Genomic DNA, 15,593 nt, shown 5'->3' with positions numbered 1-15,593 from the left:
CCATCCAACCAATGCCCCGCAAGAATGATGCCCGACCCCAAAGAATGCAAGAGAGTTAGAATGATATTACCGGAAATGTCGTCGGAGCAAGTCCCGCAAAGAACCGTAATAACGAACGAACTCACCAATAAGAATAGCCGGACATGGAAAAGATGGATGCAAATATTTCCACATCAAGAAAGCTTGAGGCACAAAAAACTTCAAAAATCAAGAAAAATTAGTATACATGGGCCAAATGGCCAACACCCACGGGTTGCCTCCCGAGAAGCGCTCTTTTTACGTCATTAGATTGACGACTTCATACCTCTAGTAAATACCCCGACAACGATCGCAATAGTTTGTCATATGCAATGGCAAACATATCCAAGAGTAACAAGTAGGCAAGAGTCAAAAGAGAAGCAAGCACAAAGTAGAATGCAACTCTATGCCTACCGGGTGTGGGGTGCCAAGAGTAAGAAAAATCAAAAGGAAAAGTAAGAAAATAAGAAGAAAAATCAAAAGTAGAAAGAGAAAAAGGGAAAAGAGAAGCCTCATGCTCCTCAACGAACTCTTTTTGGGTGGCAAGAGAGCCAATTTCCTCAATATTGTTCAAACAAGGGAATGGGGAATGAATGGAGGGTGGAAAATCCTCAAGTGGTGGGATTCGGAGAAAATAAGGAAGTGTGATGGGAAAGGAAGGATAAATCTCGAGTTTCTTGATTCGGAAAGGGGTATGAGGGAAGGGAGTGGGAACACAAGTTTCACAAACAACTTCACTCACATCACAAGGAGCACAAGAAATATCAACAAGGGATTTTTCAACCAAATTCACATCATCAACTTCAATACAAATCTCGGAATCATCCAAGACCACCAAATTAGGTGCTTCACACTCAATGACATCCTCAATAGAACTATCACATCCCAAGTGAACTAAATCATTCTCAATATTCAATGGGCAATCATCAATGGGGTGAGAGTCACTTTCGCTCAAGGGAGGGGAGGTGGGAGAAAGAGGAACAACCTCTAAGTTCAATACCTCACCATTTTCAACATCATTCTCATCACTAGATTGATTATCATCCTTAGCATAACATGGATCATAATCATAATCATCATCATCAATATAATTGCGACACGGACAAGATTTTGAAAATTCACAATGCAAGGAGTTTTGAGAATCAACATGGGGAGAATGGTTGTCATCAAGCTCGTGAGCATTATCATTAGAAACATGAGGGAAATCATTGACATCCATACATGGATGCAAAAAATCACGAGAATAAGCACGAGAGTCAAAATATTGAACTCTAGCAAACCACGTAAAGAAAGACATGGCATATTTCCAATGCATGTGATGAAGCTCTCCATTATAATTGAATTGAAGAATCTCAAATGTTTCCATATTCACTCCATAATATATGCAATCCCTAACATCCCATCCCTTTAAACCATTAAGATTTCCATGGATGCGACGATGTTCAAGCTCCGCATGAACTCTATTATAATACATATAAAATGGTTCATGAACAACTTGAGGAATATAGAACACTCTTGACATTTTTTTGATTTTAAAATGGAAATGAAAAGAAAAGAAAATGCACTAGACTAGAAAACTAGAATGAAAAATCAAACAATGATGCCATTCCCCGGCAACGGCACCATTTTGATAGGGTGTTTTTCCATCGTTGAAAAGAAATCCACCCGACCAAACAAAATTTATAAAACCACTAAACTAACCGGCTATATTGCTATAGCGGCAAGTATAGGGATCGTCCCAAGAGAATGAATATGTTTGACTTTTCAATCTAATGCGTTCAAAAGCTAATTCGGATGAAAATTGAGTTTTTGAATTAATCTATACAGCACGAAATACAAACAACTAAAGAAATTCTAGATATTTCGGGAATCGGCTATGGAAATCGAATCAAGGGAAGGACAAGGTCAAAACAAGCAAGAATATGCAACGACTTAGCACATAGGGGAATAGAAACGAATGACGTGCTCGCCATCTCTCGTATGGAGCACGCAAAGCGTCTAATCTATAGAAGAGCTTTCGCCTAATCCTAGACTAAACAACTTGCATATAATAGGAACTACTATTCACTTGCACAAATTAGGATCACAATGTCTTGCCAAACCTAGCCTATGCAATCCAATCAAATCCCAATCAAATAGCATTTGCAACTACCACTCAATTAGTCATGGATATCCTATCACCAAATCACATTTAATTACAACATCAATCATGAATTTCCCTAAAATTCCCCAAATTCAATCCCAAGGCTTCAACCCTAACCTCTAGACTAAACTACTCAATTAACATGATTAACATCAACATTAAACTAACATTAATCCTAATCATGAAACTAATTGAATTAAATAAACTAATTGAATCAAAAAAATCAGAAAATTCAAACATCCAAAAATTGGGGGAAAATCAAGAACATTCAAAATGTGAAATGATTCTAGAATTCAAGCATGAAATCAAAGCATAAACGAAATTAATGAAGCATTAAAGAATTGAAAGAACAAATCAAAAGAAAAGAAGAATTATACCTTGAATTGAAGAATTTGCATCAAACTTGAAGAACAAAAATGAAGAACAAAGCTCAACGGAAAGAGAAAAGAAATCTGAAAATTGATGATTGAATTCAACTAAGAATCAAGAATTTGAAGCTAAGAATCCTAACCCTAATCTCTAATCTAAGCCCTAAACTAATTCTCTCTCAAGAATTCTAATTCTAAAATCTGAAAAATGAAAACTAAAAACTAATTACGTCCAAACTGATTTGCGATTTCTCGTATTTATATTCCTCCGCGCAGCTGTGCGACCACACGAGGATAGCCGTGCGCTCGCACCAACAGAGGCTTCCTGCCTTGATTTAGCCAATTCGTGCGCACACACGAGCAAAGCTGTGTGCTCGCACAGAAGCTGCTCGATCGCACAGCCTGACCTGCTCAATCGCACAGACCGTAGCTGCTGGTTCTGCGCTATTCTGCTGCACTGCGTGGCTGTTGTTCTCCTATGTTGTTGCTGAAGGAAATAATGCCCTTGGTCCAAGTATGCATTCTATGTTAAGTCTAATAAATGCGGTTCAATATTAATTAACAAGTTAATAATTCAGTGAGATCAAGTGAGCTGAATGCCTAGCTAGAGGCCGCTTCAGTTCAAGTGGAATTAATGATATTAATCCACAACTTACTCTTGACTGAACCCGTAGGGTCACACAAATAATACGTAAACGGATCAAGTATTTAATGGCATTAAATACTCCATCTATGGATATTCGGAATCGACGGATCTTGGTTTCAGTGGGAGCTGAGATCGTCACAGGCAAGAAATGAATGCTCCGGAAACGATGATATTGCCGGAAACGGAAATATGGATCGTATCGGAAATATAAATATTATCCAAGTCGTAGATGTTGCCGGAAACGGAAACATGGTACGTATCGGAAAATATTATCAGAAATGGAAATATTGCCGGAATCGGAAATATTGCCGGAAACGGAAATATTGTCAGAATCGGAAATATTATCGGAATCGGAAAATAATTCCGGAAACGGAAATATTAAATATTTGTTCGAAACGGAAATTAATTCCGGAATCGGAAATATTAAATATTGTTCGTATCGGAAATGAATTTCGGAATCGGGAAATTAATCGGAAGCGTATCGTACGAATTAGCATCGGACGAGGCCTGCCAGACGAAGGCCCAACACGAAGCCGGGCCATCGCCCAGCAAGCCAGCGCGCCACAACGCACCAGCCAAGTCTGCGCCAGGCCCACCGCAAGGCAGGCCCAGCGCGCGCCAACGCTGCGGCAGCGTGTGGGCCTTGTGGCAATGGGGCTGCGAGCTCGCGGGCTGCGCGCGCGCGCATGGCGCCCCTCGTGGGCTGCTGTGCGTGCATGTGTGTTGGTGTGCTATACGAATCCTAAAGCTATCAGGTTTCGACTAATGATTAAATTCCTAAACCTAAAAGGATGAATTAATTCTATTAGGATTCTAGTTTAATTAATTCGTATCCTAATAGGATTACGATTCCCTTTCCATACCTCTATAAATAAAGGCCTAGGGTCATTATTTTACATAGAGAATTCAAGTATTCAAAGTGATTTTTTGAGAGCAAAAATTCAGTCATACAATTGCCTACAATAGCCGAAAATTCTAAGTACCTTAAGGGCGATCCTAGTTGGTCTAGCTTAAGGCGGATCCGGACGTGCTGTGGACTATCTACGGAGGGACGACATTTGGATTCCTAAAGACTTGTTCTTGTTCGGTTCGGGCGCAGCTAGGGAAGGCACGCAACAAAGTGTATGCATCTAAACTATGCTAAATGATTATGTGTAAATAATATGCTTTCCTGGCTTTATGGTTTTTTCGCATGATTTATGAATTGTCATATGTATCATAACCTAACAGTTGCTGCTTGTATTGCTGTGCCATGCTTGCTGCAATGCTTGGCTGTTGCTGTAGTGTTCTGCCTGGGTTGGTGCTGCTACAAGGTTCTCAAGTGAGCACAAGAGATGCTGCAAGGAGCTTGTGCATATGGATGTGCGCTGCTGTGGCTGCTCGAGTGCTGTTGTGGCTGCTTTGCCTTGGCTCTTGCATGCACTTGTGGCTGCTCATGTTGCTGCAGCGTTGTAGGCATCGTATGCAAGCTAGTTGCCTCGCCTGCCACATTCAATGAAATTGTATATCATATTATTAAAATCGTAAATCAAAATATTAATTCGTTTAACATTTTTGCAAATCGTAAAACATATAACTCGTCGACAAGCATAATGACGCAATATTAACACGCTAATACTCAAAATGACTCTTATGCAATGAGAATGCGCACAAAAGGCATATTTAGAGCAAAAACGACTAAAATATACGCAAGACGAGAAAATGTTACGATAAATGCAAAAATGAAATAAACGAACTAAAAATGATAAAACTAAGCGAAAATAATAACAAAATGTTAATAAAATGAACTAAAATCCTAAGCTAAGAGCGACATAAATGTCGCTCATCAATAATAATCCACACATAAAAGCCATTTAATAACAAGTAATCATGGAGACAAGACTAGGCGCATAACACGAGTCTTGACTCACAGATTAATAAGAATTACCTTCAAACGGGTAAAAGAAAATATCCATAAAAGGAAAGAAAAGGTGTTGGAAGCCAACCACACACCAAAATAAGTAAAGGTCGGGCCATACCGACGGAATTCCCGCGCATAAAAGAAAGAATGAAACAACGTCTTGTATCATTCAAGGAGTACAAGTTTTTCGGCAAGACTCCCCCCATTGCTCATACTCAAGGTATATACGTTCCAAGAGTTTTGAAGCACATTCGGGTTACACTTTACGTTAATAAATATTTTATGCACAAGGTGAACTCAAGACACAACAACGAGACATAACATACAAGCAACCAAACAATGACACTTCATTTTAATCCTTTAGGACATGTGATCAAACATAGGACTCAAGTGATATTATTCTCATTGTTCCTTCTCGATTTGCTATTGAGATAACCCGACATTTCCAGTTAACAAGCGGGGTGTGCACAAGGCACGGATATTCCTTAGTTCAATTCACATCATATTCTACTCGGCGGTAGAACACCTACTGCACAGCGGCACTATTACTTGACTTAAAGTATGCTAGACATCCCGTACAATAGCATAAACATAATCCTTGCGTGTGAAACACTCATACATTCATATAAACTTGAACAACATGCTTGCCATAATTCAACGATTATAAATGGTCACAACATGACTGTTCACATAGTCTTCATAATTCATCAATAAACCATAACATGCTTGTTCACAACATCAAACATGAATTCAATAATACTTCAAGTCACATGATTCACAAATAATAATCATCACATAGTTCTCATGTGATTGGTGGTCACCCTAGACATGTACGTACCTCGAATATCTAAGTACGGGGGCCACTTTGCGAATTACAATCAAGGCTAGAAATCACCTCCTATAATTAAAATAATAAAACTTAGTTATTATCCATGCTTACTAAATATCCAGCAACTTTTAAGAGTTTTAAAACCTTTGAATTAATTAGAAATTAGTTGCTCATAATTAAAATTATAGTCTCAATTGGCCGATTAAAGTCCTAGTATAAAAACATTGATATTTGGCCTTTTAAACCATTAAAATGGACACTTTAAAACCTTGGATTAAATCTAAAAATTTACATTTGATTTCCCTAATTGAAATCACCATTATATTACGTAAATTAATCATTTATTAAATTAGGATTAAAACCCTAGTATTAAATAATCATAAAAATCACTTTTAATTTAGGACATAAAAAATCAACACTTTATTAATTTATTAAATCTGAAAATAATAACTCTTTTAATTAAAATCATCCTCATGAATTCAAACACGTAAAACATCACAATACGGTGTTCATAACCATTCCCAACAGTTTAATTAATCAAAATCAATAATAATAATATAATTTAAAAATACGGAATTGAAATAGAATAGGCAAGGAAGAAAAGAATTATACCAAACCGGCCTATAGCATGGTACAATCACGAATTTGATGTGATTGGGCGCAAAATGAATTATTCGGAACACAAACAAACACACAACACACACAACCGTGTGCGTGTGCGCGAACAATAAGGGAAGCAGCGACGCAACAGGGGCGACGAGCACGAGCAGCGCGGCACAAGGCTCGCGTGCACGACGAGGGCGAGTGTGTGAGGGAATGGCTGGGCGAAGCACACCCGACAACAAAAACACGCAGCAACATCATGCAGGCTGTGCTGTTGCGCGACGACAGAGGGACGAAGGGAGTGTGAGAGAGGCACACGAAAGAGACGAGGGTGCTGAGTGAGAGGCAGGAGCGACATGGTACAAGAGCGAGGTGTGGTGCTCGAAGGCAAGGCATGAGGAGAGGGGCGAGGGTGCAGCAACGCGGCACACGAGCAAGTGCTCGTTGTGTGTGACGAGAGAGAGAGCCGGACGAAGGAGAGAGCAAAGAGAAGAGAGAGAGGGTTATGAAATTGTGAGGGGATCATTAATGAGAGGGGTCTTATTTATAGGTTTCTAGTCCCTAGTGGGCTTAGGTAAGGGTTTTGTATTGGGCTTTGCAATTGGGTTTAAGTTAGAATTAAATACTTAAAATCTTTGTTGGGTTCAACAACTGAATTGGATTAGGCTCGGAATCGAATTTAAATAGTTTTGAAATATGACCCAATAAATTCTCGACTTAAATAATAAAATAATAAATTCATATAATTTTATTTCGGAATTAAATAAAAATAATAAATATTTTATTTAATTAAAAACCACACTTAAATGCATATTAAATGCAATTTAAATTCTAAATTTCGTAAAAATACTTTATAAAGACATTAAAATATATTTATAAATTCAGAAAAATACAAGGTATTACAATAGAAGTCATGTATGTATAGTTTATATTATACTTAACCATTATATTTTTGTTTGTTACAGTGCTGCAGAGTTTGTTATAATGAAGCTAAAAGAGATGGAGAAGATCACTGCCGAGGATGTCACTATGTTGACGGAGTGCTTCAGGAATTTAGATGCGGATGATTCAGGAACATTGACAGCAACCGACATAAAAAACACAGAATACTTCATTCTGCATGGTGAACTCAATTACATTGATGGAGGTATACATATTAATACAACAACTCCATATCTTCCAACTATTTTAAAAGCTGTGTGAATTAATGTTGCTATTTGATGTTTGCTTCCCCGCAAGTTAGCCTATGGATCTTAAACTCTTAATAGCCATTATGCAGATAGTGAGCATCAAGGCTATTGGAATCTCTATAAAGCTTACCCATGAGGGGACAAACCAGCTTATATATCAACTGACTTGGTTTTTCATGATTGTCGGAGCAGTCTATGTCATTACACAGTTGAATTACCTTAACAAGGTTTACATTCTTTCACCGACTGTTTGATTGTAATATTGCTTAAAATATGGAAGATCATTTGATGCATCTAGATTAAAAATTTGTTCATTAAATGGTGGATTCATTTTGTTATATTGCTTAAAATATTAAATAGTTTGATTGTAATATTTTTCTGATGAAGGCTTTTGTATAATGGTTGGCATGACCATCAATGTGGATTGAATGCTCTTTACTTTCTTTGAAGTTTGCTGAATGGAATTGAATATATGTAAAACCATATGAAATATTTTCATCATTTGTTGAGGATATCAGGTATAGTGTTACAGACTTATAGTGAATTCTGCATTTGAAGCTTAATTGTATACTTATTGAATTTGAAAATTTATTAACTTTGGTGTTATACATACCAGTAATTTATGATTTTTTTCTACTTTTGTTTATCAGTTTCTTTTGGAATTTGTGGAAATAAAGAATGTACCTGAGGGTGAAAAAGGAAACCTCCATGTCTCATTCAGTAAGAAACAACCTGATAGACTTTTTAATGCCAAGAAAACAATGAGTATATTATCCAAGTCTGGAGAAAAACAGGTTTCTTATTTCCTGTGCGAGCCTACCGGGGAGGTTCTCTTTGAGCTTACATGCCATTCACCATCGAACTTACCATTACCTAAATTATTCAAACCATACAATATTTACTCTCTGTCTTTGCAAGACCGCTTGGATTCTGGATCTCAACTTTCTGTAAATAAATGGCTCTTTGTGGTTCCTTTAACTGGCATCTTAGCTTCGATGCCCATCCTTTTACATGTTTCTCTTTCTTTTACTCTTCCTACACCAGCATTCTAAGTTTTCATCTGGTTCGGTCTCAGCCTTTCTTTACAAGTTCATGTTATTTCTCGCTTCCCAAATTTAGTGATTTTGATGCCCATTTCGTTGCCCTTCCGTAAAACTGGTAAACCCAAAATCATCCTTACAGGTGGTGGAGGGCAGCGGTAGTGGAGGTGAAGGTGGAAGCGACGGAGCAGCGTACAAACTCACCATTAATGAAGAACACCGGACGTAGACATAGAATGTATGTCAGAAATGAAGAACACCGGACCAACTGGACGACCCATCACCAGACTTGGTTCAATCCATCCTTTTATTCATCCATTTCAAACTCACCATTAATCCTGATCATCGATTCGCCTTTGCCTCTCTCTCAAATTTAGCTGCTTGGGTACTCCATTCCCTTCAATTTAATTTCTGCTTTGAATTTGATTAATTAATTGTTCAACTGTTTGATGTTTTATTTTATCGAGACGGGTAATTTGATAAAATTGCACATGAGAAGCAGATGAGTAACATGACTAGAATTTGATCAATGTAATATGTAACTATATAGGGACTTAAGTAGATTTTTATGAGTTTGTCAAACGCAATTTTTAATTTGTTATACAATCTCGCACGCATCGCCTGCATATAAGACTAGTATATAAAGAATAAAGTAAAGAGAGAGAAAACATTAAATAAATAAGGAAAATGAGAGATATTTCATTAGAGTATAGTACAAGAAAGAGGAATTTACATATCAGAGCAACAAAAAAAGATAAAATGTAAATTAAATTGTTTTTGGGAAGGGGGGCGGGGAACTGAAAATGAACAGTGAAACACACATGGATGATTTGCTTTTTGGACATGCCGACGTGGAAAGAATTGAGCTGCTCCCCTGATAATCTTGTGACCCCAATTTGTCTTCTTCTTCCCCTAGTTCTCTCACCCCCACTCCTCTTGTTCTTCCACAAAAACAAATTGAGCGCAACCACAAACGAATTGAGCGCAACCCCAAATTGACCATTATAGCTTCCGATTGTTAGATGGATTAATGTTATCGTGATGAGTTCGAGGGAAATAGACGAGGATACTGGGAAACTATTAAACGACGAGGAGGGGGAGTTCGAATGGATGTGGGAACCTCAATCTTCTAACGATGAAGAAGGTCCAGTTGAAGATCTGAACAAGGTAAATGGAGCTTTCTTTTTATTGTTCTCTCTACTAAAAAATTATGGTTTTTTAGGTTTTTTAATTTGGTGTTTAATATTTTAGTTATGAATTTGTTTTGAGATTATAATTTATGAATGTTATGAAATGTATGAACGTTTAGGAGCGAATTAATGAAACTTATTGAATATTAAAGATTTTTAACGAATTTTTATGATTTAATCTGTATTAATGATTGCTCCGAGTTTTATGTGTTAATAATGAGTAATGTTAGGTATGAGTAGTTAGGATTATAGTTGATTATTTTTGGACTGATGTAGTGGAATGATTTAATACATTAATTGTTCCCTTTATTGTTTTAGATATTATACAAGTTAATTTAATTATTCCTCTTAATAATTTACATGATGTGTTAGAGATGATTAGATATGTGGTTATAAATTGTTAATGAAAATGATAAGAAATCAAATTAAAGATAATATGCAGTAGCAGTAGTTGTGGTGGAATGTGAAAAGATTGTCAGAAGTGATAATATATGTATGTTGGAAATTTAGGATGGAGGTGAAGGTTTCAAAACTCCCTCCAAGAAATTGGTATTGACTATGTATGGGGAAGAAGAGGAAGCTCCTGAAATGAAGGAGGATATGATTTTCCCGGATTTGGAGGGAATTGGTGTTCAATTGAAGGCTTATGGGAGGCAAAGGGGGTATTGTTTTGTGCGTCGTTGTGGTTCATTCAAGAAATGTACTAGCAGTAGCCAGACACAAGATGGTTCTGAAGTCGGAATAGTAGTTAAATAGAAGAGCAATTTTATGTGGACTTGTGAGTGCTACGGTCTGCCTGACAAGAAGTGCAAGGTCAATGGTGTTGTTGCTTCTGATTCGCAGGTTCATGTTGGCAGTGGTGTACACATATCTAAGAAATGTGAATGTCCCGTACATGTATTTTCTAGTGTAAATGACTTAGGGAAGTGGGTTATATGAAGATCATTCATGGGACATGCAAATCACCACCCAACCCCGGGTAAGTCCCGAACAATTGCTTCATTCCGGAAGCGGTTTATTGAAGAGAATCCTCATATTGGCCGGGAATTTAAGGTTTGTAGGAAATCTGGCATGTGTACAAATCAAGTGTATAATTTGATGTCAGCGCGAAGGAATGGTAAAGCGCACATGCCATTTTCACATAAGGATCTTCATGATTATGTTGCTAAAATGAAAAAGGAATAGGCGAAAGGCGGTGATGCTAGGGCGATGTTTTCTTACTTTGAGAAGATGAAAGAAGATAATTCTGATTTTTTTTTCACGTGTTTAGGCAAGATGAAGATGGGCGTTTTCTAGATGTTCTTTGGGTTGATGCTCGTAGTAGAGTGGCGTATGAGGAGTTTGGTTATATTGTATGCTTTGACACTACCTACTTGACCAATCAATACAAAATGCCATTTGGGAATTTTGTAGGTTTAAATCATCATGGTCAAAGCATATTACTTAGATGTGTGTTGGTTTCTCGTGAGAATGTCGACACCTTTGAGTGGATATTTAGTAATTGGTTGGAGTGTATGGGAGGTAAAGCCCCCATAGGGATATTGACTTATCAAGATGCCGTGATGAGGAAGGCTTTAAGGTCAACCATGAGTGAATCATGTCATAGGTGGTGTCTATGGCACATTACTCAGAAGTTTTGTAGGAGGCTCGGAAAGAATGTAGAGTACCTTGATTTGAAGTAAGACTTGGAGCATGCAATTTATGATAGTCTTGATGGTGATGAATTTGAAATGAATCGGGAAACTGTGATGGAGCGGTACAACCTGTCAGATAACGAATATGAATGGCTTCAAGGTATATACGCTTGTAACCTCGTTTTTGAAAGCCAGCAGCTCCTCGAAAGCCAGCATCTCCATGAAAGCCATCAGCTCCTAGGAAGGGCAAGAAGGTCACGGAACATCAACCCCCCCCAGCCATCCCCCAACAGGTCCACGAAAGCCAATAACCACCTTCCCATCATGTTCGATTTTTTACTTTGACAAGTTAATATTGGTTACGTTTTTATGTTAACTATATTTTCAGGTGTCACAAAAATGTCTTAGAGGTATAAAAATTTTAGACGGTTCCATTAGATACTTTTCTCAGCCTACAACCCTCTTACCTCCTGGGTACGTTGGCCATCAACCCCAACAATCTCAACAACCATCCTATGTTCATCCCCAACCATCACATCAACAACCCTTTATTCATCCTCAATAATCACACTAACAACACTATTTTCATCCTCAACATCCACAAGAACGACCTTATAGTGAACCACAACAATCACAACAACGTTATATTCATCCACAACAATCACAACAACTTTATGGTAAAAAATCTCAATCTGAAGGTTGTGTTGGGTCATTGAATGGACCTGTGGCTGGATACCTAGAGCCTGTTGTAGGTGGTGGTGGTTGTTACGTTGAACCAGGTATTGGGAAGGTCCTTTATTTCTCAGGGCAGATAGGTCAGGTCGAGTATAGTGAATCGAGTCAGGGGTTGAATTTGGGGAACCCATACAACATGAGTATTCGAGGACCCTCCTCTTCGACTCTGTTTGATCCACGATCTTCTTTCTTGAGTGCCTTTACGTTGTCAACAACTCAACTGCTATTGTTTATATGAAATTTTGTTTCCGGGGTAAAGGAGAAATAGGATTATATGGAAAAGTTTTTAGTTTATATACATACATGTTTTTGAAATAGGAATAAAACTTGAGGTTGAATAGCATTTCAATTTATTTCATTTTATTGAAGTTGTAAGAATCGTGAACACTTGCGTGATTGAATTATTATGGTAAACTAGCCTTTTTCCTAGGGCAATCGAGTCCCAGTCATGGCAAGGCCCATTGCTTCTCATATTGGCCTTTAATTGACATTTTATATTGGCATTTTATTTTGGCCCATTGTTGTTCATATTGGCCTTTTATTTTGTTAGTATTTGGTTGTAGTAGGATTTTATGGCCCAATGAAAGGCTGATCCAGTCAGATTTTATGGGCCTAGTTATATTGCCCAATAAATCAAGGCCCATTTTAATTTCTGCACTTTTTAGAAGGGGTGGTTAATTTAAACTACAATTTAATTAGACAGAGTACCATTAAGTTGTAAAGAGTACCATTTAAATGCGAAGAGTACCATTTAATTGTAAAGCATACCATTTAAATTTAAACAACCCCATTTTATTTTGAAAAGTACCATTGAGTTATTTAAAGTACCATTACATCTAAAAACTAAAGTTGTTAAAAGCATAAAACTAATAAAAATATGGCGGATAAGCAAATATCAGTTCGGCATCCCTATGCACAACCACTTCTACCGGAATACACCCCAGGCTCAACCTTTGTCGGTAACATACAAGATTAGGTAGAGGAGTTAGGCTGCAGCTGGGTCAAACACCAGTGATGTCACTGTTCGAGAGAGAATAGTACGATTTCGAGTTAACTAGACACGTGATCCTTCCACCGTACGGTCCATACCCGTATTCAAAATAGTTTATGTCTTGGATGAATAAAAGGTTTAATGGGGGAGATGGAGGAAGTTTCCTATGATTCCGGGTGGAAGCACGAACATGACGTGCTATGTTGCTCACTATTCCACCAATTGCGATCCTTTGAGGAGTTGAGTTACCTATGTTATCGGACGTCCTCCAAATCCGCCTCCATTTTTTGTGTAGTCGATAAAGGTAGTCAATCAGCCAAGCCATGTTGTCTGGTGGTGTAAGTGACCTTGGATGCCATTTATCTTGGACTATCAGGAATATGTAATATAGATCTTCCTCTTACACCAAGTCCATCTCTAAGTCCCGTGCGAAGAAAGTCCATGCCATGATTTTGAAATCCATTCTTATGGATGGATTATGAATTTGTGTCGCATAAGCCGTGTCGGGATCAAACTGTGGAATGCTTGTAAGTGTTTCCCAAAACCTGTGTTTGTCGTATCGAGGGTGACTTGAAGATGGTGGCTTGCAATCAGTACTTTGCCAGCCAAACATATCCTGCATTTCTATTTTTGTGCTGGTGCAATGGACGTTGTTTAGACGAAAATTGACAAATGGGGTGTCATTTGGTGGACCAGATGGGTGGGTGGATTCGTCTCCTTCACGCAATGGGTGGTTGCATGGCCAGGGGTCGAATGAATTCAGGAATTCAACCGTGAGACGGTCGTAGCTTTGTGCCGACATTAGGTCGTAATCCCAAAGGTCCACAACACTTAGCAATTCTCTGACCTCATCGAGGATACCCATCATTTCGAGGGAGGTAACATCTACACGCATGGTGGGGAATGATAGACTAAAACCGAATCACCTAATCAAAGATCATCTAAATTCACTAATCAAATTTCAAGGGAAGTCAGGATCGAATCACAGGGAAACATTGTTCTTTCCACTACTAAAATAAAGGTCTAGACTATTGGTAACAAGAAAATGGTTTGAGTTGAGTAATTAAACTACAACGATAATTAAACAATGAGAAAATCAATAATAAAAGGCCTAGGGTACAGGTTCACCAATGAAAAATATTCCGGGATGAAACATAACAATTCACAATCAATGAAACGATTGATCAGACTAACATGCTCTCTCGAATAGATACTAATCATAGAATTAGCAACAACAGGCTCTCGCAATTGATTAGAACTAATTCTACATATTGAAACTAGACTTAGCATCGAGTTGCATCTCTCGATTATTAACTCAATACTACGCAACAAAAACAATTAAACCTGGGAAATCGAATTGCATAGAAATATAATCAATCAATAGGAAATCAATCAATAACACCAACAATCAACAATAATAAATCATCCCTTCATATTGATTCATGGATTCCCAAAACCCTAGATTTAAACTACTCACACATATTAAATTAAACAAAACAAATATGATAGTTGAATGCATAATTGACATTAAGAAAATAAAATAAGGATTAGATTAATACCAAATTGAAGAACAAAGGTTGAAGCTTGAACTGAATTACGAAAGTAATCGACAAATGTTTAGAGTAAACTAGGTATCAAAAACTACGGAACTTTTTAATACTAGAAACTAAAATACGGAATTCTTAAATGTCCTCTAACAAAAACCAAGTTTTATGTTTATATCTTCCCCCTTAAACATACAGTGAAAAGTAATTAAAGAACGGAGAAGCACCGAAAACTGGGCGGTTTCCGAAAATTGGCCGGTTTTCGGAACACAGGCTTGGTACTGTTTCCTTCGTCTTCAAAACCGATATGGAAGGTTTCCAAAAACCGGTCGGATGCGAATGCTAATTATAATTCTCCTTACGCTCAAAACCAACCGGTTTGCGAAAACCGGTGCTACCGGTTTTGAGAAACCTTTGTCGTTTGTTGACACGAACCTTGAATCTTGAGGCCCAAGCTAACTCCTTGGGTCTAGTTTGTCGTTTGTGGCCCCTTAAAGTTTGCTAGAACATCCCGTACATGCTCCGGATCCGTGTAGTCATCCAGGAGTAATAGAAAACGTGTCTCAAAAGAGCAATTATCACCAATAATCGATCCTGCAACTAAGACAATACATATTAACACTAAAATTGGGTCTGAAGAGCTTAAATGAAATAAAAGGTGCCTATTGGACGGGGTAAAAACTCTAAAAAATATGAATGTATCAAACTCCCCAAAGCTAGATATTTGCTTGTCCCTAAGCAAAGATATCATCGATGAATAAA

The sequence above is a fragment of the Spinacia oleracea genome, chromosome 1 (genome assembly GCF_020520425.1).
Source record: "Spinacia oleracea cultivar Varoflay chromosome 1, BTI_SOV_V1, whole genome shotgun sequence".
Taxonomy (NCBI): domain Eukaryota; kingdom Viridiplantae; phylum Streptophyta; class Magnoliopsida; order Caryophyllales; family Amaranthaceae; genus Spinacia; species Spinacia oleracea.
Note: the sequence above shows the minus strand (reverse complement) of the source record.